General features: G+C 40.0%; 1 protein-coding gene across 5 annotated transcripts in view; it reads right to left on the minus strand.

The window, feature by feature from the left end:
* The window catches only part of LOC109412193 (uncharacterized), a 265092-nt gene that overhangs the window by 8619 nt on the left and 232745 nt on the right, over positions 1 to 23728 (minus strand). The window lies entirely within an intron of this gene.

The raw sequence follows: 23728 nt of genomic DNA on the forward strand, positions 1-23728 counted from the left end.
GAGACGAATCAACAACTCCTTGAAGATAAGGCCTTTAGTTCTACAAACGCACTTGAACATCTACCTGAAGTATCCAAAAGAGGAATGTACCAATACATGGTCAGATAACAAAATTGTATTGAACATTGAGCTTTACCAGTCTTCGGGATCTCTGCAGATACTGCAGAACACTTTTAAGTTAAGGCCTTAAGGTCTACAAGCGTATTTTATCATAAATCGGAAGTTTGTCAATGCAGACTATACCCAATACCCATAGACACATTGAACAAAGCTGAAGTTAAGGCTTTTAGATCTACACATGTAATTTATCATCTATCTGCAGAACATAATGCAGAATCTACCATTCTACCCATACAGTCCCATACGTCTCCAGTCGGACTCTAGCCACACAGGTTCATAAAACAAAACTGTATTGAACTCTATGATTTCGTAGCAAGCTTCCTATAATTGAAGACCTTAATTCAAATCTACAGGCGGAACTGATAAGCTATCTGAATACATTTGAATGCTGTAACCTCGCAGAACTCAGTTTAGGAATGCAGAATATACCCATATAGACACATTGAACAAAACTGAAGGGACTACTGAGTTGCATGAGTTCATAAGGATCTTCCTAGAACTTCTTGAAGCAATGGCCTTCAAATATACAAGGGTATTCGGTCATACCCATTGAAAGTTTTTAACAAAAATAATCGCGTAATGACCAGAGCTTTATGTACTTAAAGTTAAGGCTTCTAGATCTACAAGTGCAATTGATCACCTGTATCTGTAGAATTTAATGCGGAAGCTACCCATACAGATTCATAGAGGTATCAGAAGGCCGGCTCCAGAGGCACGTTATCCTCCATTTGGGACATTTGTGCCATCGTCAAAATAATAGCCTAGTTCATCATCTACCTGAGGGAAAAGTGTAGAGTAGTGGTGCTACTTGTCGGGAAAACTCCGGAGGGTTTCAAGAAAACGTCTGAGCTTGGCGATAGCAAATTGACTAATGAACATTTATTTGGTATAAACAACTTAAGTAACTAGGGGGTTTCTAGGGTAGCGTTGTTACACAACTTACTGGTTGGCTACTTCATTACAAAAAGGAAGGAAATAAGGATAAGGATGGGGATAAGGACAGGTAGGCAAATAGGAAAAGTACCCTGGAAGAGGATACTAATGCATAAGCGTACCACAATGGGTTCAAACAGCGCCCTGAAAAGGGCACTGTAATAACGCATAAAGCGAAAGAGAGCCTATAGCTCTTTACCACATCGGGTTAAGAACAACAGAATATCCTGAAGATTCAGGTTTCTGAAGTCAGTTTCACTTAATAAGTGTTTACCGAATACTCGGAAACGCAGTTGCGCAAAAACTGGACAGTTACATATGAAATGGTACGAAGTTCCATAATCGGATTCACAGCTATCACATGCAGATGAATCAGCTTGCTGAATATTCGCCATGTGATAGCTGAAAGCTGAGTCGGCAGTGGCCAGTCAATGGTTTGACCAGCATGCTGCAATTCAGCTTTGACAGATTTGTAAGATACTTCGCCACCCTTGGAGATAGCTCAGTACAATACAATTTGGTTTGACGACATGACTCCAAACTATTCCAGTATTGTCTGTGTTGAGTAGCAGCCCAGGTGTGAATCTGAAGCTTTACCCAACACTTCGATATCGGAATAGCTGGCTCAGGGCCAATTAAGTCATGTGATGCTACAGTGCGAGCTAGCTCATCAGTCAATTCATTTCCAGCGATGGAAGAATGGCCAGGTACCCATACAAGGTGAACAGCGTTTACTGAATTCAGCTCCTCGATTTGAGTTCGACAAGCGATAACTATCTTCGACCTAGAGTTGGCCGAAGCAAGTGCTTTAATAGCAGCCTGGCTATCTGAACAGAAGTATATTACTTTGCCCATTACGTGCTGCTGAAGTGCTGATTGCACTCCGCACATAACAGCAAAGATTTCGACCTGAAAAACGGTGCAGTGTCTACCAAGTGAGTAAGATAGATACAGCCTTAGCTCACGAGAATAAACACCAGCACCTGCTCGACCTTCAAGAAGGGAGCCATCAGTGTAACATACGATGCCATCTGAAATACTTCTTTCCAGATATCCAGATGTCCACTCTTCCCGGGAAGGGAATTTCGTGGAAAATGTCCTATATGGAAAATTACAAGCAATTGTAAGATCACTTGGAGCAAGGACAATTGTGTCCCAATTCACCAAAAGTGGAAACAACGAGGTGTGTGTTGATGTGCGGTTCACAGGAGTTTCCTCTAGTAGACCGAGTACCCGTAGACGGTAAGTGCAAGAAAGTGCTTCTTGTTTGAGATGAATGTGTAGTGGGGCAACGTCAAAGAGAACTTCGAGCGCTGCCGTGGGAGTTGAAGAGAACGCTCCAGACATCGCCATTAAGCACATCCTTTGCAGATGGCCTAACTTTGATTGGATCGTTCTCATTTCGCCCTTTTGCCACCACAAAGGTACGCCGGCTTGCCCGAAGCCCGAGCAAAGTATATAACAACCATAACAACCGGATAACATACAGTGTTATCTGATATCAAATATAATAAACTAAATTTGTTCTCATTGTGGCTGAATAAGCAGGCAACATAACAAACATGATAACAACCAGGTATACCCGTGATACCAATAAAATATCTCATTATGTTATCATCAAGGGCACCCTGATAACAGTTTCTATAAATCAATCAATTTTATCCAATTGAAAACTTATTTTGTAATCAGAAAGATATTTGCAACGGTCACTTCCGTTGTTGTTGTCGACGATGATGCCCTCAGTTTGACAGGTAATGGTAACATGAACTACCAAGTTGATAACACAAAATTGTAAAATTTGTTCTGGAGCGAACACTAGTTATCAGTTTGTTACTGCTCAGTTATTGTACTTTGCTCGGGAGGCCATACAAGCTTTCTTGATTCTGAACTCAATGTGAGGTGTCCAGGAAAGCTTGGAATCAAGAATGACTCCAACGTACTTTACCTGTTCAGTCACATCGATTTCAGAATCAAAGAGACGCAAAGGTCGAACGCCATTACGGTTTCGCCTTTCCGTAAAAAGAACAATAGATGTTTACCTGGATTAATCGAAAGGCGATATTGGCGACACCAACCCTCAACTACCTGAAGGGCGCTTTGCATCAGGTCGAAAAGGGTGGTGATACACATACCAACTAACAATGCTAGGTAGTCGTCGGTAAAACCATAAGTAGGAAAACCGCTATTATTGAGTTGCCTCAATAGCGTATCTGCTACGAGATTCCACAAAAGCGGTGACAAGACTCCCCCTTGGGGGCATCCACAAACACTCAATTTCCTAATCCCTGCTAGACGCAATGTCGAGAAGAGATATCGGTTTTTGAGCATTTGATGAATCCAATTGGAAATCATTGGAGATATACCATGACTCCGTGCGGCTTCCAATATGGCATCGAAAGGCACGTTGTCAAAGGCACCCTCGATATCTAAGAAAACACCCAAACAAGATTGCTTTTGAGCGAATGCTTTCTCGATATCGTAAACAACCTTGTGTAAAAGAGTCACAGTGGACTTACCAGATTGGTAGGCATGTTGGTTCACATGAAGAGGCACGTTGGCCAGATGAACATCACGGATGTGATGATCCACAATGCGTTCTAAGCATTTCAGAAGAAAAGAGGTCAAACTGATAGGTCTGAAACTCTTTGCTTCTTCATACGACGCACGACCTACTTTCGGAATAAACTTCACAGTAATATCCCGCCAGGATTTGGGAATATACCCTGTAGCAAAACTGCAAACAAGTATTTTTTCAAAATATGTTTGAAATGATCAAATCCCTTCTGAAGCAAAATAGGATAAATCCCATCTGCCCCAGGAGATTTGAAAGGAGCAAAGCTATTAAGTGCCCACTCAATCGATTCTATAGTTACAATACTCCGAGCCGAAGCCAGGGAATCGTAACTACAAGAAAAGACATCAGGTTCAACCGAAGATGTTATATCCACACATCCAGGGAAGTGTGTGCTGAATAAGCATTCCAGAACATCCTCATCAGAGGAAGTCAGATCGCCATTTGGCAAACGAAGTTCGTTCACCCGGAAATCCTTAGATTTCGCAAGGATTTTGTTTAACCGACTGACTTCACTCAAACTGGAGACATTTGTACAAAGGTTTTTCCAGCCGGATCGTTCAGCAGACCGGAGAGCTTTCCTGCGAGCCGACCTGAAAGCCTCCGAACCAGCCGAACGTCGTCTGTTTCAACTCTTTCTACATTGTTTCCTGAGTTTCGCCAGATCAGAGTTCCACCAAGGGGTTCCTCTTGTGATCTTCACAGACCGTAGAGGGCATGCTTCTTCAAAAGCTTCCATGATGAAGGTCGTTGTAGTATAAACGGCATAATCTAAATCACTTGTCAATGGATGGTGAGTATCCATGAAATTTGGCCGCAACCAAATCAGTAAAAAGATCCCAGTTTGTTGACCGGGGATTCCTGAAACGCAATGTTTGCGAAGTCAGCTCGTGACTAATTCTACTAGAGCAAAGCGTTATGTCTAACACTTCCTTTCTAGCAGATACCATAAAGATTGGGCGGTTGCCTATGTTAAGTAATGCAAGATCTGTACTACTCAAGTACTCCATCAAACTGGAGCCTCTCAAGCTAATGTCTGAGCTGCCCCAGATGATATAGTGAGCATTAGCATCACTGCCAACAATTAGCGGAAGGCCTTTTGAAGTACAGTATGCGATGACGTGTTTGAAAGCATTCGTAGGGGATGGTTCATCATGTGGTAAATGAACCGAACAATAGACGTATTTCCTGTTGAGGTTTCCAACAGATACATCAATTGTGATAGCACATACATCTCTGGTGGTTAGTTCAGAGATGAGTGTAGCAACTATTGCGTTGTTGACAAGCACACAGGCTCGAGGCATGGCACGAGAGGTTGCCATTTCAAGTTTACTGAAAGTAGCAAACACCGGGTTCACAAGGTTTCCTAGATAGAAATTCCCCTTACGGAAGTAAGGTTCTTGGACCAAGGCCACTTGGGCTGAACCATTTTGCATAAGTCCGCAAAGATTGATTGTTGCTGTGCTTTTACGCTGAAGATTGATCTGAGCTAACCTAACCGCCACTACCAAAACTAGGCAAGATTAAATTCTTCGCAACAACAGCACAACAAAGAACAGCAGCAACAAAACCAGATCGGTATCGATTGGAAAACGCCAAAGGCGAGGATACACAGAATACACTGTGCAAATCGCATATTGCGAAACCATATAGGTTAAAATTTAAACTAATTAACCGTAGTGTGGCCAGCAAAAAAAACACCCGTAGAAGGCCGGCAGGGTACCCGGGTACCCACGAAAAGGAAATGATCATATCTCAGCGATTTTTCCACAGATTTTAAAAGTTTTTGCCTCATTCAACTCAGAAACTCATAATCTATCGAGATCGTATTTGGTTGGACCGGTCCGATCACCATAGGTACCGGAAAATCCGGATTTCCGGATCCATGTTTTTATACAATACAATATACGGGATTTTCGGTAGGTTAGTAGTAATTTCGGTACCAAGCATCGTAAAATTGCTTTAGCATATTGTATCTGATCGGCCTGGAATCATAAAACGTGTTGACTTTGAAACTGTGATTTCGGAACACGCTTCCCGTGGAGCCATGGTTGACCATAAACACTTTAAGGTATCCTAGCCTTAACAATGTGGGTTTCAATATGGTATAAAAACATGCTCCCAAAAATATGGATTTTCCGAAAACCACGGTGATTAGATCGGTCTAACCAAATATTTTCCCGATAGATGATGAGTTTCTGAGTTGAATGAGCTAAAAATTTTCAAAATCGATGAAAAATTGACGGAGATATGATCATTTCAATTTCGTGGGTACCCGGGTACCCTGCCGGCCTTCCACGTAATAAAAAAATGCAGCAGCCCCTCCCCCTGCCCCTCCTCTCTTTAAAATTCGGTCAACCCCATTAATAGATGTATATTCACGAGTTCTAAGATCTAACAGAGTTTCAACATCCTAGTCTTAATAACCATTAAAATATCGAGATTTGAAATTGAAAAAGGTACCCGGGTACCCTGCCGGCCACATAAGTGTTAACAACATCTTCATAATCCCGCCCTTATTTAGCCTCAAGTGAGACTAAAGAAGGGCAGCCGATTGTCTCGGAGAAACACAAGTTCCACTGCACCATTGCTCCGGTTAGCGCAGTAAGGGCAACATAATGTGGAGGGCGCCCTGGTACTCCACAGGCTCCGTTTGCGGTTAGGTTTTAATTAGACCCCCCTAGCCATTCATTCCTAGGCACGGTAAGCAAGAAGCCGCATTACACCATGAATTAGGGGTCACCTGTTGGTGGACTCTTACCACCGGAACAGGCGGTCCGTAGTGTTATTCTTAGCCAATTGAGACAATCGCTACCGACACTACACAGCTATCTAGGCTGATCGAGAAAAGAAGTTAATATTGATGATCAACTTCATAAGGGCCCGAACAGCCGTCTCAAGTCCGAATCTACCCATATAGATTCATAAAACAAAATAATATTGAACTTTATGATTTCGTAGCAAGCTTCCTATAATTCTTGAACATTAAGGTCTTCAAATCTACCGGCGGAACTGATAATCCATCTGAATACATTTGAATGCTGTAACCTCGCAGAACTCAGCTAAGGAATGCAGAATTTACCCATATAGACACATTGAAAAAAACTGAAGGGATTACTGAGTTGTATGAGTTAATAAGGATCTCCCTAGAAATTCTTGAAGCAATGGCATTCAAACCTACAAGGGTATCCGGTCGTACCCATTGAAACTTTTTAACAAAAATAAATCACGTAATGACCAGAGCATTTCGTACTTAAAGTTAAGGCTTCTAGATCTACAAGTGTAATTGATCATCTGTATCTGTAGAATTTGATGCGGAAGCTACCCATACAGATTCATAGAACAAACTATATTGAACTTTACAAGTTCATAACGATCTTCCTATAACTCCATTCATCTGAATGTGAAGCCGACCTGCATGCATGGAACAAAATTGTATTGAGTATTGAGCATTGTCGGTCTCCAGAATTAAAGGTATTTAGATCTGCCGGCATTGTTGATCACTAATCGAAAGCTTATCAGTGCAGATCAAGAGACTTCCTGAACAAAGATGAATTGCGTAATACTCCTTGATTCCTATCCCACATTATCCGTGATTTCTTCCTGAAAGTTTTTGCTGTTGGGGTTGCTGCTGGACTTCGAGGTTGCTGCTGTTGCTGTTGGGTACCTGCTGCTACTGCTGTTGCTTAAATTGCTGTTTGAACCGTTGTTGTTGTTGGAATATGGCCTATTTCCTATCATTTGCCATTTATCTGCACTACAGAATGTTATGTTATTTTGATAAAAATGTTAGTTTGTAATATTAGTCTATGGTTCCTGGTAGCTTTAACTTTTTCATGTTGTGCGTGTTGGGAGGATGATGTTCGCTTGATCCAAGCTTCTCTCATTTACAATGCTGGTTGACGTAAACAGTGTCAATGCTTTCACTCTTATTCCCAGGGCTGTTTTGAGGTCTGCTTTAGATTCTAAATGTTTGAATATTGGTCACATTAACGTGCAAAGTTTGACGTCTCGACGATACACAAAATTCAATGAGCTTAAACTAAATTTCCTAGATTGCAAGTTGGACATAATCTGTATGACAGAGACATGGTTGGATGCTTCTATTGAAAGCAAAAGCATTGCTATTGAAGGCTACAATATTTACAGAAATGATCGTAACCGCCATGGAGGAGGAATTTACTGACCTGCTGAAGAGAAGCAGTAGGCAAAAACGGTTCAATAATACTATCTCTAGCATGTCATATGTTTGCATAAACAGTGAATTCACCTTTTTTCATCAAACGGGATGATCTTTGTTAGATCTTTGTTTAACGGATTCTCCGAGTAAAGTGCTTAAGCATGATCAAATATCTATGCCTGGTGTATCGCACCACGATATGATATTTGTGTCGCTGAAAATAGATTCTTCTAAAGAAAATACGGATATGTTCTATCGCGACTACGCTCATTTTGATGCACATGCTATTATTATTATTATTATTATTTATTTACGACATTTTACCCAAAAGTGGGCATTCGTGTCGGAGAGATGCACATGCTATGCAAGATGCCTTTAACAGAATAAACTGGAATGATTATTTATCTCTCAGCGATCCTGATCTACTACTAGAATTTCTGAATGAGAAACTGATATTTTTACATGATACTTTCATACCCTTAAGGAAAGTGAAAGCAAAGAAAAATCCGTGGTTCAACATTGATATTGAGTGAGCAATTATCTCTAGGAATATTGCTTATAAGAATTGGCTGCAGGACAAAACAACTACTAACTCTATGCAATACAAAAGAGCTAGAAATAGAGTAACTTTTATGATAAGAAGTGCTAAAGAAGATTATGAGAAACTTTCGATAAATACAAATCTACCTAATAAACAATTGTGGAGTAATGTAAGGAAACTTGGGATTTCAAAAGACAAAACATATGACAATGTTTGTGATGCGTCTTCAAACGAAATTAATAGTAATTTTTCTTCCAATTTTACCTCAGATAGTCATCCTATGCAAAACTATGCTATAAACCATCATGGATTTATTTTTCATGAGGTTGAAGATACTGATATTGTAAATGCTGTGTTCGACATCAAGTCTAATGCTATGGGACTAGATAACATTTCAATTAACCCTTAAAAGCGCAATGTTGTTTTAAAACAACATACCTAAAAACGCTCCAAAATAATTGACCTTCACTTATTATTAATTATTAATTTATTTTTTAAATCAGTTTTTATTGTCGTGCGCCTTTAAGGGTTAAGTTTATTAAGATTATTTTACCGCTAGCAATTTCTCTATTCAAATATTTGTTCAACAAAATCATTGCTACGTCCCAATTTCCAGCTAAATGGAAACAAGTGAAGGTTATTCCCATTAAAAAAAAATAATTGTTCTGATGTGTCTAATCTTAGACCGATCAGTTTATTGTGTTCGCTTTCCAAAGTGTTCGAAAAATTGTTGAAATGCCAGATGTGCGCCTTCATAAGTAGGATGAATTTTTTGAATCAGTTTCAATCTGGTTTTAGGAAACAGCACAGTACAACTACTGCTCTATTAAAAGTACATGACGATATTGCTCAAGCAATCGGTAGAAAAGGAATAGCTATACTACTATTAATTGACTTCGCAAAAGCCTTTGATCGTGTGTCTCATCGCAAATTGCTTAACAAATTATCATCCACATTCGTCTTTTCAAGCACAGCTGTTCAATTAATCAAATCCTATTTAACTGGTCGATCCCAGACTGTTTTTCATAATAGAGAATTTTCGTCTTTCGGTGAAATCAATTCTGTGATTTTATTTACAGTAATGCATCCTTGGCTATAATGAACAGATTGAGATTAGCTCTGAATAGATGTGTACGTTATGTTTATAACCTCTCAAGATTTTCAAGAGTTACACATTTGCATAAAACATTACTTGGTTGTTCATTTTGGAGATTCTTTGAATATAGATTATGTCTAAACTTTTATAGGATAATAAGTTCTGAGACTCCAAGCTATTTATTCTCTAAAATAACTCGAATGCGATTACCGCGCACTATGAATTATAGTATTCCTCATCATAACTCTGTGTATTATGGCCAATCGTTTTTTGTGAGAAGCATTGTACATTGGAATGCGTTACCCATCAGTATTAAATTGTGTACTTCTCTTATTGGATTCAAGCGGGATCTTCTCTCCACATTCTGCAACATGAATTAGATAGTGTATAAACGGAACCTTCAGGAACAAGTTAAAGTAGTGTACCATTAAGAAATGAATTATGTAATATTGCATTTGAAATCATTTTGTGGCAACAAAAAAAGACGAAGTCTTACGTCACAAGAATTATTATGAATAAATAAATAAATAAATAAATAAATAAATATTCTATTATAACTCCAGAGCTCTTTGAAGCTAAAGTCTGAAGATCAACAAGTGTAATTGAACATCTACACTCCCGATCAAAAGTTTGGGGTCACCCCCTCAAAAACATGTCATTTTCCCATGCCCATTCATGCCCATATCTTCGCCAATTTGCGTCCGAATACAAAACCCTAGGTCTCATTCAAAAGATAATAAGTCAAAGAAACTTTGAACATGATTTAAGCGAAACTTTTTCAAAAAATTTTGTATGTAAACTTAACCCAAAGTTGCCAAATTTTCTAAAAAATGAATATAAACTTACGGCAGTGTCGCTGGATATTGGGTCGACCAAATTTTAAGATGAAAGCGGTAATATAACCCATTGTCTATTAGCTTTCAACTGCTTTTTACAGAACTTAGCTAAAAAATCTAGAAAAAAAGTTATTAAATAAATTAATCCTTGATGTCATCGACCAAAAGTTTGGGGTCACCCCTCAAAATGATGTATCGGCCAAAAGTTTGGGGTCACTATCGTAAAACATGGAAAAGTGATTCGTTGATATCTTTGCCATCTTTCATTCAATTTTAATTCTTCTTGGCTTATTTGAAACAAAATGAATAATGCTTACTGCATAGACATTGAACCACACATATTTGTTGAAATTTACATACTAAAACTTAACGTAAAGTTGCCTCATTTTTTGAAATGTGGTGAAATGTATTAACTTTACATAACATTTTTATATACAAAAATCGTTAAATACGTTAAGTTAAAGACACCAAACGTAAATTTAGTTAATTATCTTTGAATGAGCCAAAAAGAATTAAAATTGAACTATAGATGACGAAGATATCATCAAATCACTTTTCCATGTTTTACGAAAGTGACCCCTTTACTTAATAACTTTTTTTTTCTAGATTGTTTAGCTAAGTTTTGTAAAAAGCAGTTGAAAGCTAATAGAAAATGGGTTATATTACCACTCTCATCTTTAAATTTGGTCGACCCAATTTCCAGCGACACTGCCGTAAGTTTATTTTCATTTTTTAGAAAATTTGGCAACTTTGGGTTAAGTTTACATACAAAGTTCTTTGAAAAAGTTTCTTTTAAATCATGTTCAAAGTTTCTTTGACTTATTATCATTTGAATGAAACCTAGGGTTTTGAAATTGGACGCAAATTGGCGGAGATATGGGCCTAAAAAAATGACATGTTTTTGAGGGGGTGACCCCAAACTTTTGATCGGGAGTGTATATGCAGATCTTAATACGCCCATCCATATTCATATATTTATTTAGTAATATGTAACGATCTTCTTAACATTTATTAGAGTTAGGGAATTTATATCTATAAGCAGAATTGATCTGAACATCCAATCTAGAACCTAAGATCCCATCTGATATCTGGGATCCCACCTAGAATTTGAGATTTCATCTAGAATCTAGTATTTTTCTAGAGTCCGAGATATCCATGGAGTCATGGAATCTAGTATACCATCTAGCGTTTGGAATTTCATTCAGAATGTGGAATCCAATCTCGAATCTGATATCCTTAAGATTGAAATCAAGAATTATTTCTAGAATCCGGGATATCCAGATTGATGACAACTAGAATTATACATGAAATAATGCAATCTGATATTCCATCTGGCGTTCGGGATCTCATTCAGAATGTTGAACTCAATCTAGAATCTAGAATCCCATCTGCAGTTGAGGTATCTCTAGGATCCAATCTTAGATCCCATGTGGTATATCATTTGTAATGACTCTAGATTCATCAGAAATCCGGTATCCCATCTGAAATCTGGATTACATAACATTTAACTCCTTTATATACAGGTAATAAATAAATAAATAAATGGTAATAAACATTGTTATCGCTGGTTTGGTTTCGCACAGGGGTTTACACTCTAGGAAGTTATTGGATAATTAGAATATTCGACGTACTCAAGATTTAGCATAACTTGCCGAGCATCACGCTTTTTTCTCTGTTCGGGACATAACCACTGCGACCAATGTGATCTATTGTGGTATAAATCAGAGCAGACACAGATGAAAATAATGAGATTTACACGTCATGTAAACTTAATTTTAGTCATGTTAACTTAGTGGTATGATGGTTTACATGATACATCATGTAAATTTGCGTTATATGTCATGTAAACACTCAGAGTCATGCGGAATTACATGACATATAATGGAAGTTTACATGATATTTTATGACTTTTACATAATATGTCATGTAAACTTCTATGATATCCCACGCTCCAAATATGTGCATCATATGTCACAGAATTTTACACTCTTTTTTCGATCTGTGGATTATACCACAATAGATCACGCTTAGAAATGAAGTGAATACTGGTTGCATCTTCCGATTTAACCGCTTATATTCCAGAATGTTTTGAATGATCTAGAAAATATCCAGAAGATCTTGAATGATGTGGAAGCATAACTGTGTGAACTTTGTTAGTTCACACTGTTGTCATTAAACATCAATAAGTGATCATTGATTATGTCTACTAAAGGCCTATACTTCAAAGAAATCCAAAACAATCTACTCTGGATCTCAACTACTTGCAATAATAGCATGGAACAAGCTCACCAAATTAGGGAGAAACGCAGACAAGAGCTTTATCAACAGCCTGATCAACAGGTGATGATCACAACGTAGTACCGCAGTGGCCGATCGAGAGCTATGATTGTCTTCACCTGCTATTGAAGATGTCAGAAGAAAAAAAAACACGACATATTACTACCATGCATCCTAATTCTTACACTCACAGTGCAAAAACATATTCAAATAGAAAATTAGTTCTATGAAAAATTCCAAGCAACATTTTGGAAAGCATGAAGCTTTGAAGAGGTTTATAAAACCGTGATAAAACCCAAATGCTTTTCATTTTGGTTTTATTATGGTTCTTGATACCTCTGAGTATCTATCCGAATAGGGAGGGAATGATGAATTCGACAGAAAACGTGAGATACATGTAGTACTGTAAGTGATAGGTAAGTAAGACTTTCTCTTCGCTCTTCAAAAAAGGCCTTCCAGTTCGTCATAATTCACGTGTTCATCCTAAGCTCTAGTAGCAATCGCGACGACCACAAGTTCGTGTCGTCCTACCCGTGACCGCCCACAGAACCACCCCCACAACCTCCAGGCTGCAAGCGATTACGAATTACTGCTATATATCTAGCTTGCAACAACAGTCGGTACAAACAAAAATGGCTCAATTTAGGCTTCAATTGTATTGTTTCCCCTCTACATAAAGTAGGTACACGAGCAAACGCATTTCCATTCCTTGCAGGGGCTTCCTTCTGTTTCATTACACTAGTTTATTGGTTACATTGTATCTTGTCCCGATTAGCTGGCCAGAGGTACACATGTAAAGCCGATGATAAAAAAAAAACAGTCATACCGACCCAATTGACAGCTTGATTGCGTTGTTAACAAAACAGCTTGGTGCATTGGTGCATAACTACGTACAGTTAACTCGTTGTAATGCGAAATTTTTAAAATAGAACTCAACGAAATGGTGGAAATGGTGAAACAATCCTGAATCAAACAGATTCGAAGGAACTGTCAAAATTACAATAAAACCAACAACAGTTGTTTAAGGTTTCATCATAGTTTTAAGAACTGCTTTAATACCAAGAAGACTTCACATTTTTGTTTGATCAGTTTCTCAATTGCTAGCCCACTGAATCACCTGAAATTTTCGCTGTAGCTATGAGATAATTTATTTGTTGTCCACCATCCAATTTAAGTGAAACATCTTAAAGTGATATGGAAAAAGGGTATGAATACAAAGGGAATCACTATAACCATAACTGGAACAGTTGGTCTTATTCTACACCAAAAGAAATGGCGCAATCCATAAATTCTTGTCGAATGTGAGCACCCTACAAGGCAAAGGGACTGACCTTGGTCGGCAGTCGGAAATTTGTACCACAGGACACACTCCGTGCCAGAGAATTGTCTAATTACGTAAGCAAAACTCACGGTACCATGGCTTTTTATCGTTACAAACGACGACGAAAATTTTGGACTGTTCTTCCATATGTCGCATAGCTGATTATCCGAGATGGTCAAAATGGATTCACCAGACGATCGAGTTAATATCTACGCCGCCGATTTACCCGATTAGAAATGGATTATATGAGCAAATCAAGTATCAGCCACATGGGAAATGTTATATTGCGAGTGTACAAAAATCTATCCAAATAAAAATAAGTTCAATAAAAATGTGGAGCGGACCTGGTGTGATGGTTAGAACACTTGACTATCACGCCGAGGACCTGGGATCGAATCCCACTCCCGACAAACTCGCAAAATGTGAGTTCTTCCTTCGGAAGGGAAGTAAAGCGTGGGTCCCGAGATGAACTAGCCTAGGGCTAAAAATCTCGTTAATACAGATAAAAAAAAAAAAAAAAAAATTCAATAAAAATTAAATAGATGTTATGCAACACTTCAACACGAAGCAATAACTAAATAACTTATAGTTATGAACTATTCGATGTATCGTAACATTTAACAGTATAATAGGTATTTCGTAGCAGCTTGTTTCGTATCGTAACAATATAAAAATCGATTTTTTCTTGAACAAACTTGAACCACATAACATACATGTAATTGTTAAGATATTGCTTGAACTTAGTATGCAAAAGAATGGTTTGTAGTATTACCATACAATAACAATATAATATTGTGTGTATACTATGCCTGGAAAATTTGATGATTATTGGTATAGCACTTTCAATAGTACAATCGAAACAATAAAGGGTGTTGACTAATTGCTGTCTGAGGGGCTAAAATCACGTTCAGTCCCAATACATGTTTCGACTATAAAATTGTTGATAGCGCATCGATTTTTTTTTTTAATTTTGCCTATGCAGCAAATGCGGATTGAGAAGTTTGTGTTCAAAATTTTAGCCATTTCCTTTGCCAAATTCAAAAGTTACAGCGCTGACAAGCAAAACTAGGGGCTGTACTAAATTCAATGGCGCACATTTTTCTCTTTCATTGTTACTACAAAAAGTACTGCACCGATTCATCTTAAGATGTTATTAGGTCAAATTTGAGCACTTTTAATGCATCTATTGCAGAGTTACAGCTGTATTTCTGTGCTCCGATTATTGCGAATACAGGCTTTAATTAATGGTGGGAAGGAAAATGTAATTCATTTGTATGGGATTTTTTAGCCAGGTAAAACTGAAAAAACAATGAAGAAATAGCTTCAACAAATATTAAAAGAAAATTTGTCGCAAATATATTGTAGATGAGTTTGCGTGTAACTTTAAGTTTTTAATAAGTAATGGGAAAAAGTTTACACCTTTATACAACATATATACAACCATGTTCAGAACCCCAACAAACACCTTCGATCTATCTAGTTTTTGATTTGTGATATTCAAATCAAAAAAAGGTGCAGTAGCAACTGGACGTATGGGAGAAACCTCCTCGCCACTGTTCAACCACAGTTCCGCATGCCGACATTCCGTGGCGAGTGGGCAGCGTGAGAGAATCGATCCGAAGATGGTTGAAGTAGCGATTAAGTGAAAACGACTTAACACGAATGAATTGATGAATGAACGAGCGCGACCTAATGATTTATGCAAATGTCAATGCCAATGTGGCTAAGCAAGCAGGTTCGTCGTCATAATAGTGCTGCTGTTAACTACTTAAACGCTTAAACTACTGGACATCGTCGAGTCGTCCAGTTGGCGTCGTTGTAGCCGGAGGGGCCCAGATTTATGAATAATAATTAAAACCGACGATTAAAAGTATCCGACGGGTTAAAAGGGGCTTCTAGGAATGAGCCCAGTGGAGGAGGTCTGTCTGAGAGTGACCCTGATTCGATAGCCTTTCGATGTGATGTGAAGTGCTTAGGCGGAGGAAACAGTTCAAGGTCGTTACGTCAATAAAAGGAGGTTGTGTTGATGCTGTACTGAACCGACTAATGTCGATATTAATTTATTGTTTTTGTGAAGAGTAGGTCGATGAGGAACGATCATAATTTTTTAATAAATGAATTCCTGAAGGAATTTCTAAAACAACTGCTAGTGCACTTCTAAAGGAGTCCCTAGTAACATTCCAAGGGTAGGAATTCCAGGAGAAATGCCTGAAGAAATTCCTGGAGGAAGGAATTCCTGGCAGAACTCCTGAAGGAACTCCTGAAAGAAATCCTGGAGGAACTCCTGAAGGAATTCCAGAAGGAACTCCTGAAGGAATTCCTGGAGGAATTCCTGGAGGAACTCCTGAAGGAATTCCTGGAGGAACTCCTGAAGGAATTCCTGGAGGAACTCCTGAAGGAATTCCTGGAGGAATTCCTGAAGGAATTTCAGGAAGAACTCGTGGAGGAATTCCTGGAAGGACTTTTGGAGGAATTCCTAGAATTGTTGGAAGAACTTGTTACCGTCCTAAACGGCAACATTTTGGCTGGTAATGGTTTGGGAAAGATGTTTTGCGTTATTATCGCGGTAACGTTCATTTCGAGCGTCTTGATCGATAGCACCAATCGCAATGGGTGGGTCAATAGCAGTGCACCAATAGTGATGCCAATGGGTGGGCACCAATAGTGATGCCTGAAGTCAGCCGCACTGAAGCAGCGGATCTACAGTGACGAAAAAGACCGAAGAGAGCACCGATTGGAGGTACGATCGGGGAAACTTCGGGAATCGAGAAATATGATGGAGAAGTACGAAGCTCAGTGGGACCGAGAGAGGCAGTTGGTTTTAGCGTTCTTAGCCGCACGGACGTGTCGATCCATCTGAAGTTTTTGCAGTGCACGCAAATACAACAACCATCCCCCCCACGGTTGACGTGGGGTGGTGCCTCCGTAAGCTGCTCGAGAGATTTTTGTGAGCCTTCGCGGCGTCTCTCCAGCGACGGCCGGTTCTACTTTCGACGCGTGGACAAATTCCGTCGAACTGCTCCAACCAACTCCGCTTGGGGAGACAGTCAGGCCTCAACCAACGCCCTGCGGTGGACTGGGACGATCATAGACCGCCCCCCCCCTTCTGCACAGCCTCGTGTCGCAACAACTTCTCGGTGCTTCCTGATCGCGGCGGCCGGTTCTATACTCGAAGCACGTGGATAGGTGCGACGAACTGCAACTGCTCCCACCAACTCCGCTTTGGGGGGCAGCCGATCATCAACAAGCGCCTTGTGGTGGACTGGGAACTGTCAACAACCCCCCCCCCCCCTCCTTCTACGAGATAGGCAAGAGAGAGCCCCACGCCCCCTCGATAGACACATGTGGACGGACTCGGACAAGGCTGACAGTTGCGCTTCCAGTTGAGCCAAGTCATAACCGCTTCCCCTGCTCTGCACGTGCGGAAGGCCGTGCACACGCCCTGGAAGCCGATGCCAGGATCCAATTAAGCTGACAGTGCCTTCAAACTCATCCCGCCCATACCATTGCCCGCTACGCTTCTTGGTTGAATACAAGTTTTAAACGTGAGTACATGTTTCTCTTTCCCTCGCCATCCGAAAGCTCTCCCTTCCTTTCAACGCCCTGGGACTCGGGAGCAAAAGAGGCCTTTCGCGCCCACCCCGGAAGCTGCCGACGGTCAGACCAGCAGCTTGGGGTCTAAGCAGGTCTCCTTCTGGGACCGCACGAGCTCCCGAGGTCAAAAGACGTTTCAAACTTCTGAAGGAATTCCTGGAGGAACTTCTGAAGGAATTCCTGGAGGAACTACTGGGGGAATTTCTGGAGAAACTCCTGGAGGAATTCCAGGAGGAGCTCCTGAAGGAATCCCTGGAGGAACTCCTAAAGGAATTCCTGGAGGAACTGCTAAAGGAATTCCTGGAGGAACTGCTGAACAAATTTCTGGAGAAACTCCTGAAGTAATTTCCGTAGGAAAACCCGAAGAAATTATTGGAGGATTTCCTGAAGGAATTACTGGAGTAACACTTGGAGGAACTCCTGGAGGAGCTTCTGGAAGAATTCCTGGAGGAACTGCTGGAGGAATTCGTGGAGGAACTTCTGAATGAATTCGTGGAGGAACTACTGAAGGAATTCCTGGAGGGATTTCTGGAGGAACACCTGAAGGAATTCCTGGAGGAACTCCTGAAGGAATTCCTGGAGAAACTCCTTGAGGAGTTACTGGAGGAACTCCTGAAGGAATTTCCGGAGGAACTCCTGAAGGAATTCCCGGAGGAACCCCTGCAGGAATTCCCGGAGGAACTCCTGAAGGAATTCTTGAAGAAACTCCAGAAGGAATTCTTGGAGGAACTCCTGAAGGAATTCCCGGAGGAACTCCTGAAGGAATTCCCGGAGGAACTCCTGCAGTAATTCCAGGAGAAACTCCTGAATGCATTCCTGGAGGAATTCCTGGAGAAACTCATGATGGAAATCCTAGACGAACTTCTGAAGGATTTCCTAGACGAACTTCTGAAGGATTTCCTGGACGAACTCCTGAAGGAATTTCTGGAGGAACTCCTGAAGGAATTCCTGGAGGAACTCCTGAAGGAATTCCAGGAGGAACTCCTGAAGGAACTCCTGGAGGAACTCTTGAAGGAATTCCTGAAGGAACTTTTGAAGGAATTCCTGGAGGAATTCGTGGAGGAACTCCTGACGGAATTCCTGAAGGAACTGGAGTAATTCCTGGAGGAACTCCTGGAGAAGTTCCTGGATTAACTCCTAGAGGAATAGCTGGAGAAATTCGTGGAGTAACTCCAGGAGGAATTCCTGGAGGAACGCCTGCAAGAAATTCCTGGATGAACTCCTGAAAAATTCCTAGAGGAACTCCTGAAGGAATACTTGAAATAATTCCTGGAGGAACTCCTGAAGGAATTCTTGAAGGAATTCCAGGAGAAACTCCTGGAGCAACTCCTGGAGGAACTTTTGAAGCAATTACTGGAGGAACTCTTGGAGACACTCTTGGAGGAATTCCTAGAGGAATTATTGGAGCAATCCCTGGAAGAATTCCTGGAGCAATCCCTGGAGGAATTCTTGAAGGAACTCCTGGAGGAATTCTTGGAGCAACTCTTGGAGGAATTCCTGGAGAAACTTCCTGAAGGAGTTTCTGGAGGAACTCCTGGAAGAATTCCTGGAGGAACTCCTGGAAGAATTCCTGGAGGAACTCCTGGAAGAATTCCTGGGGAGACTCCTGGAAGAATTCCTAAATGAGCTCTTGAAGATATTCCTGAAGGAACTCTCGCTAAAATTCCTGAAGAAAATTGTGAAAAAAATCCTGGAGGAACTCCTACAAGCATTCCCGGAGTAATTTCAGGAGGAATTTTTGGAGCGACTTCTGCAGGAATTCCTGGAACAACTCCTGGAGGAATTTCTGGAGGAACTCTTGGAGAAACTTCTAAAGAAATTTATGGAGGAACTCCTAGAGGAATTTATGTAGGAATTTCTAGAGGAATTTCTGGGGGAATTTCTGAAGGAATTCATGCAGCAACTCTTGGAGGAATTCCTGGAGGAACTCCTGAAGTAATTTTTAGAGGAACTCCTGAAGGAATTCCTGGGAAACTTCTGGAGGGATTCCTGGGAAACTTCTGAAGGAATTTTTGGAGGAACTCCTGAAGGGATTCCTGGAGGAATTCCTGAGAAAATTTCTGATGGAATTTTTGGAGGAACTCCTGAAGGAACTCTAGGGAGAACTCCCGAAGGAACTCTCGAAGGAAATCCTGAAGGAATTCTCGGAGGAACCCCTGACAAATTCCCAGAGGAACTCCTGAAGGAATTCTCGGAGGAACTCCTGAAGGAATTCGCGGAGGTACTCCTGAAAGAATTACCGGAGGAACTCCTGAAGAAATTCCTTAACGAACTTCTGAAGGAATTCCTTAAGGAACTTCTGAAGGAATAGCTAAAAGTATACCTGGAGGAACTCTTGGCGGAATTTCTGGAGAAATTCATGAAGGAACTCCTGGAAGAATTACTGGAGGAACTTCTGGAGGAATTCCTGGAGGAATTTCTGAAGGGATTCCTGGAGAAACTCCTGAAAGAATTCCTGGAGAAACTCCTGGAGGAATTCCTGGACGAACTCCTGGAGAAATTCCTAGAGGAACTTCCGAATTATCGAAGAAATTCTTAGAAGAACTCTTGGAGGAGTTTCTGGAGGAACTTCTGGAGGAATTCCTGGAGAAACTTCTGGAGGGATCCCTGGAGGTATTCCTGGAGGAACTGCTGGAGGAATACTTGGACGAACTCCTGGAGGAACTTCCGAATTCTTGATGCAATTTTTAGAAGAACTCTTGGACAAATTTCTGGAGGAACTTCTGGAGGAATTCCTGAAGGAATTTTTGAAGGATTTCCTGCAGGAGCCCTGAAGGAGTTCATAGTGGAACTCCAGAACACATTCTTGAAAAATCTGCTGAAGGAAATCCAACCGAAGCTCCTGAAGAAATTCTCGCAGATAGCTGTGTTAAGCAATAAATTCATGTAGAGTGCATGATAAATACTGTCCCAAAAAAAATCGATGTTCGAAAAGTCAAGGTGCTCAACCCTTAATTGAAAGATATGCATATTTGAAGCATTTTTGTAGAACATTTCGATTTTCTAAAAAATCAGATAAAATTTCCAAAATTGAAAATAAAAAATCGTGCATGCATTTTTTTCTCAAATTTAGATGAAAAAATTCTCAAAAAATAGTCCTGTTATCTGCACAAAAACGGTTCTGCCGTCAATATAAATACAATATTTCAAAAACTTATCCCCTTCAAGAATGCCTAGAGCTCCATAGAAAAATACAAAAATATTGAAAAAATTCAGAAGTTGAAAAAATATTACGAAAAAAATATTTTTTCGAGACTTTTCATGAAAAAAGGCATTTTTTTTAAATCGGCCTAGCGGAACCTCTCAATGGTTTTTTAGAAAATCGAAATGTTCTACAAAAATGCTTCAAATATGCATATCTTTCATTTAAGGGTTGAGCACCTTGACTTTTCGAACATCGATTTTTTTAGGGACAGTCTAATGATAAAGCAATGATCCGATGAGAATTGAGTAAGATCACCGAAAACTAAATGGTAAATGTTGAATGACAGCTTCAAGCAAAGAGTTTGTTTATTCTAAACCGTTTATAGCTGAGAAATACATTTAAACAGGCAAAAAGTCACTATAAACTATAATAACTTTTAGATTACTATACATGCTGTGGTGAAACGAAATGTTGAGCTCCAAGATAATATTCTTGAACTGGAAAATCTCAAACTTGTGTTGCAATAACTTATTAGATATCAAGCGGACCATAATTCCTATGTTGGTAATGTATCAATATTAAAATAGCGAAGGCAATAACCATTACGGTTTTAGATATTAATACATAAACTACTGAATAGTTTAGACGACCGAGAATATCCTAAAAGTGTGGTTTATGCTAGTTGGTTATGAGACGTTTCAGTTTCCCAGCATAAACGATTTTAGTTACCAAGGCAGATGGCATGACTCATTATATTTTGAAAGTATATAACAATATCTATTGATCTGAAGATACAGTATGGGTAATAATTGATGTAATATTACTCAGTACAGCACAACAGGCAGCTGTCCCAGGTGTGGATTTAAAGCTGGAAACTTCAGGGTGCTTTGGCTGATATTCAAAATCGTGAAAAAGTCATGAAATGAATTTTGTGAGTTAAATATTTCCTACCATTACGTTACTATACTGCTTATAGTATCACAACGAATTGGCTCGATATAAGAAGTTGGTGTTGTTGTTTTTATCTAATTCAAACTCATGATGTTCATCCGGTTGAAAGGTCACTGGAACTTTGAGAAAGTCTATCATCATTATTACCATTCATGTTATGGTTATTAAAACCTAACACAATCAAAAACTCCCCTTTGCAGCTTTACAAATCACCCCACCGGTGGTCTGGTTACTCATTTCGTAACATTCAATTTCTAAATTTCAAAACTCACGGCCCATTCCGCCTACCACTCCACACCACGTGCGCTGCTAAACGTAAAATCACGTTTACCAAACAGTTTAACCTAGTCAACACACCTGGGCTTCCTCCAGTAATTACCTTAACGCGAACGCGAACGTGAACAGAAAGCGAGCTCACGACGACCGGCCTATGGAGGGAAAAATTAAAACTCACTCTTTTCCGTAGTTTTTTTCTTCTTTAGGTTTCCGATGAGAGCCCCAACCCTTTGTATCGCTGGTTGTTATGCTGCTGTTACCCACTGCTGTTTTCCGTTTTCAACGTCGTGCGGCACCATTCAAACGGCTGACTCAGTCTGTGTGTTTCAGCAGTTCACGAGGGAACATAAACAAACCCCGGCGCACCGACCAATCTATTGGGGGGAAAGTGTTTATTATGAATAGCTGCTTGGCTGCCTGACTGAATGAATGCCAAGCGCGTACGCACTCTGAGCACGAACGAACGAATGTGATCTGCATGTTTTGCCTAATTTCGGGTTCAGTTGGGCAAGGTCGATCCAATCCAATCGATTAGGGCTAATTAGACTTGCTAATGATCGTCAATCAGCGGTAGTGGTAGTAGTAGGGCAGTGGCGGTCTAAAAGCGAACCTACTTTATCGATGCTGGGGTGCTGGATGTAGGTTCTCTCACATAATCGAAACCATTCTGTTCAGTAGGTTCTTAGAGTGAGAAAAACCCGGGAAAAATACACTTTAGGTCGCTTGCAATCAGTGTTAAACTGAATAGAATGTTTCCAACTTACGAAAATGATAACACGTATGGTTATTGTCAAAGATTTGTATCCTTAAACGCAGATTTTCATTCAAAACTACAACCTCTTTTAATGTGAAATGCCACAATTATAAGTGGTATGATAAGTTTATTGTAACGTTACCATACAGTGTATCATACTTCCAGTTCATATATTTTAAGACTGAAAACAGCTTGATTAAGACGAACAGAGAGATACATAACCATGATTTGTATCGTGATTATGATGTTTATTGAACCGTATGTTACTATACAGTGTATCATACGCCAACTGAACAATTTCATTGGACCCCCACTTAAGAACTCAACCTTAATCTGTCAATCAAAAGGCGTAAACGAACCGCACCGATCTTTATTGGCCCCCACCGAATCTTAACTGGAGGGGGGACGTGAGAACAAACGGTTTCCTTGTTCGGTCGTAAAAAAATTCGCAATTCGCAAACAAACATGGATATGTCAAGAGCGATAAAGAGACAGAGACAGAGACCGAGAGAGGTGGAATTCAACCAGTTAAACTACACCTCCCCGTTTTAAGCAGAACACCAATCTCCTGAGGAGGCCAAGTTCGGCGTTCGGTCATGGCTAAAAATAGGTGCCAATTTCTGCGCGTTCTCCTTGTCGGCCATAAAGTGGACGGACGATCAGAGAGCGACGAAGAGGCATCAATTTCCTTGATTAAGGGAGGGTTCGATGAGAAGAGGGGCACTTATTTCGACGCGGTTTGTTTGTGTCCAGTTTCGCATATGCGAACAACATGGGGGTCAGATCCACAAGCGAGCTCGTGATGATGAGATTTGCATGTTTGTTGAACCATGCACAATTGAAGCGGTTGTTTGGCTATGTTTGTTAATGACATTCTGATTAATTCCGTATTTCAGCCAATTTCATAAGGTTTAACATACTAAACGGTATAACATAACTAACAAAGCTTTTTACGGCTATGAAATGAAAGATTTGTTGTTGAAATATATACAGGGTGTTAGGTTCCTGAGTGCAAACTTTTTAAAGGGTGATAGAGGACCATAAATGGTGAAAAAAATTGTTCTACGCATATGGTCAAATCTCAACCGTTACGTAGTTATTGAGCTTTCCATGTTTTTGACTCTCATTGCCT

This window comes from Aedes albopictus, chromosome 1 (assembly GCF_035046485.1).
Source record: "Aedes albopictus strain Foshan chromosome 1, AalbF5, whole genome shotgun sequence".
In the NCBI taxonomy this organism is placed as follows: Eukaryota; Metazoa; Arthropoda; class Insecta; order Diptera; family Culicidae; genus Aedes; species Aedes albopictus.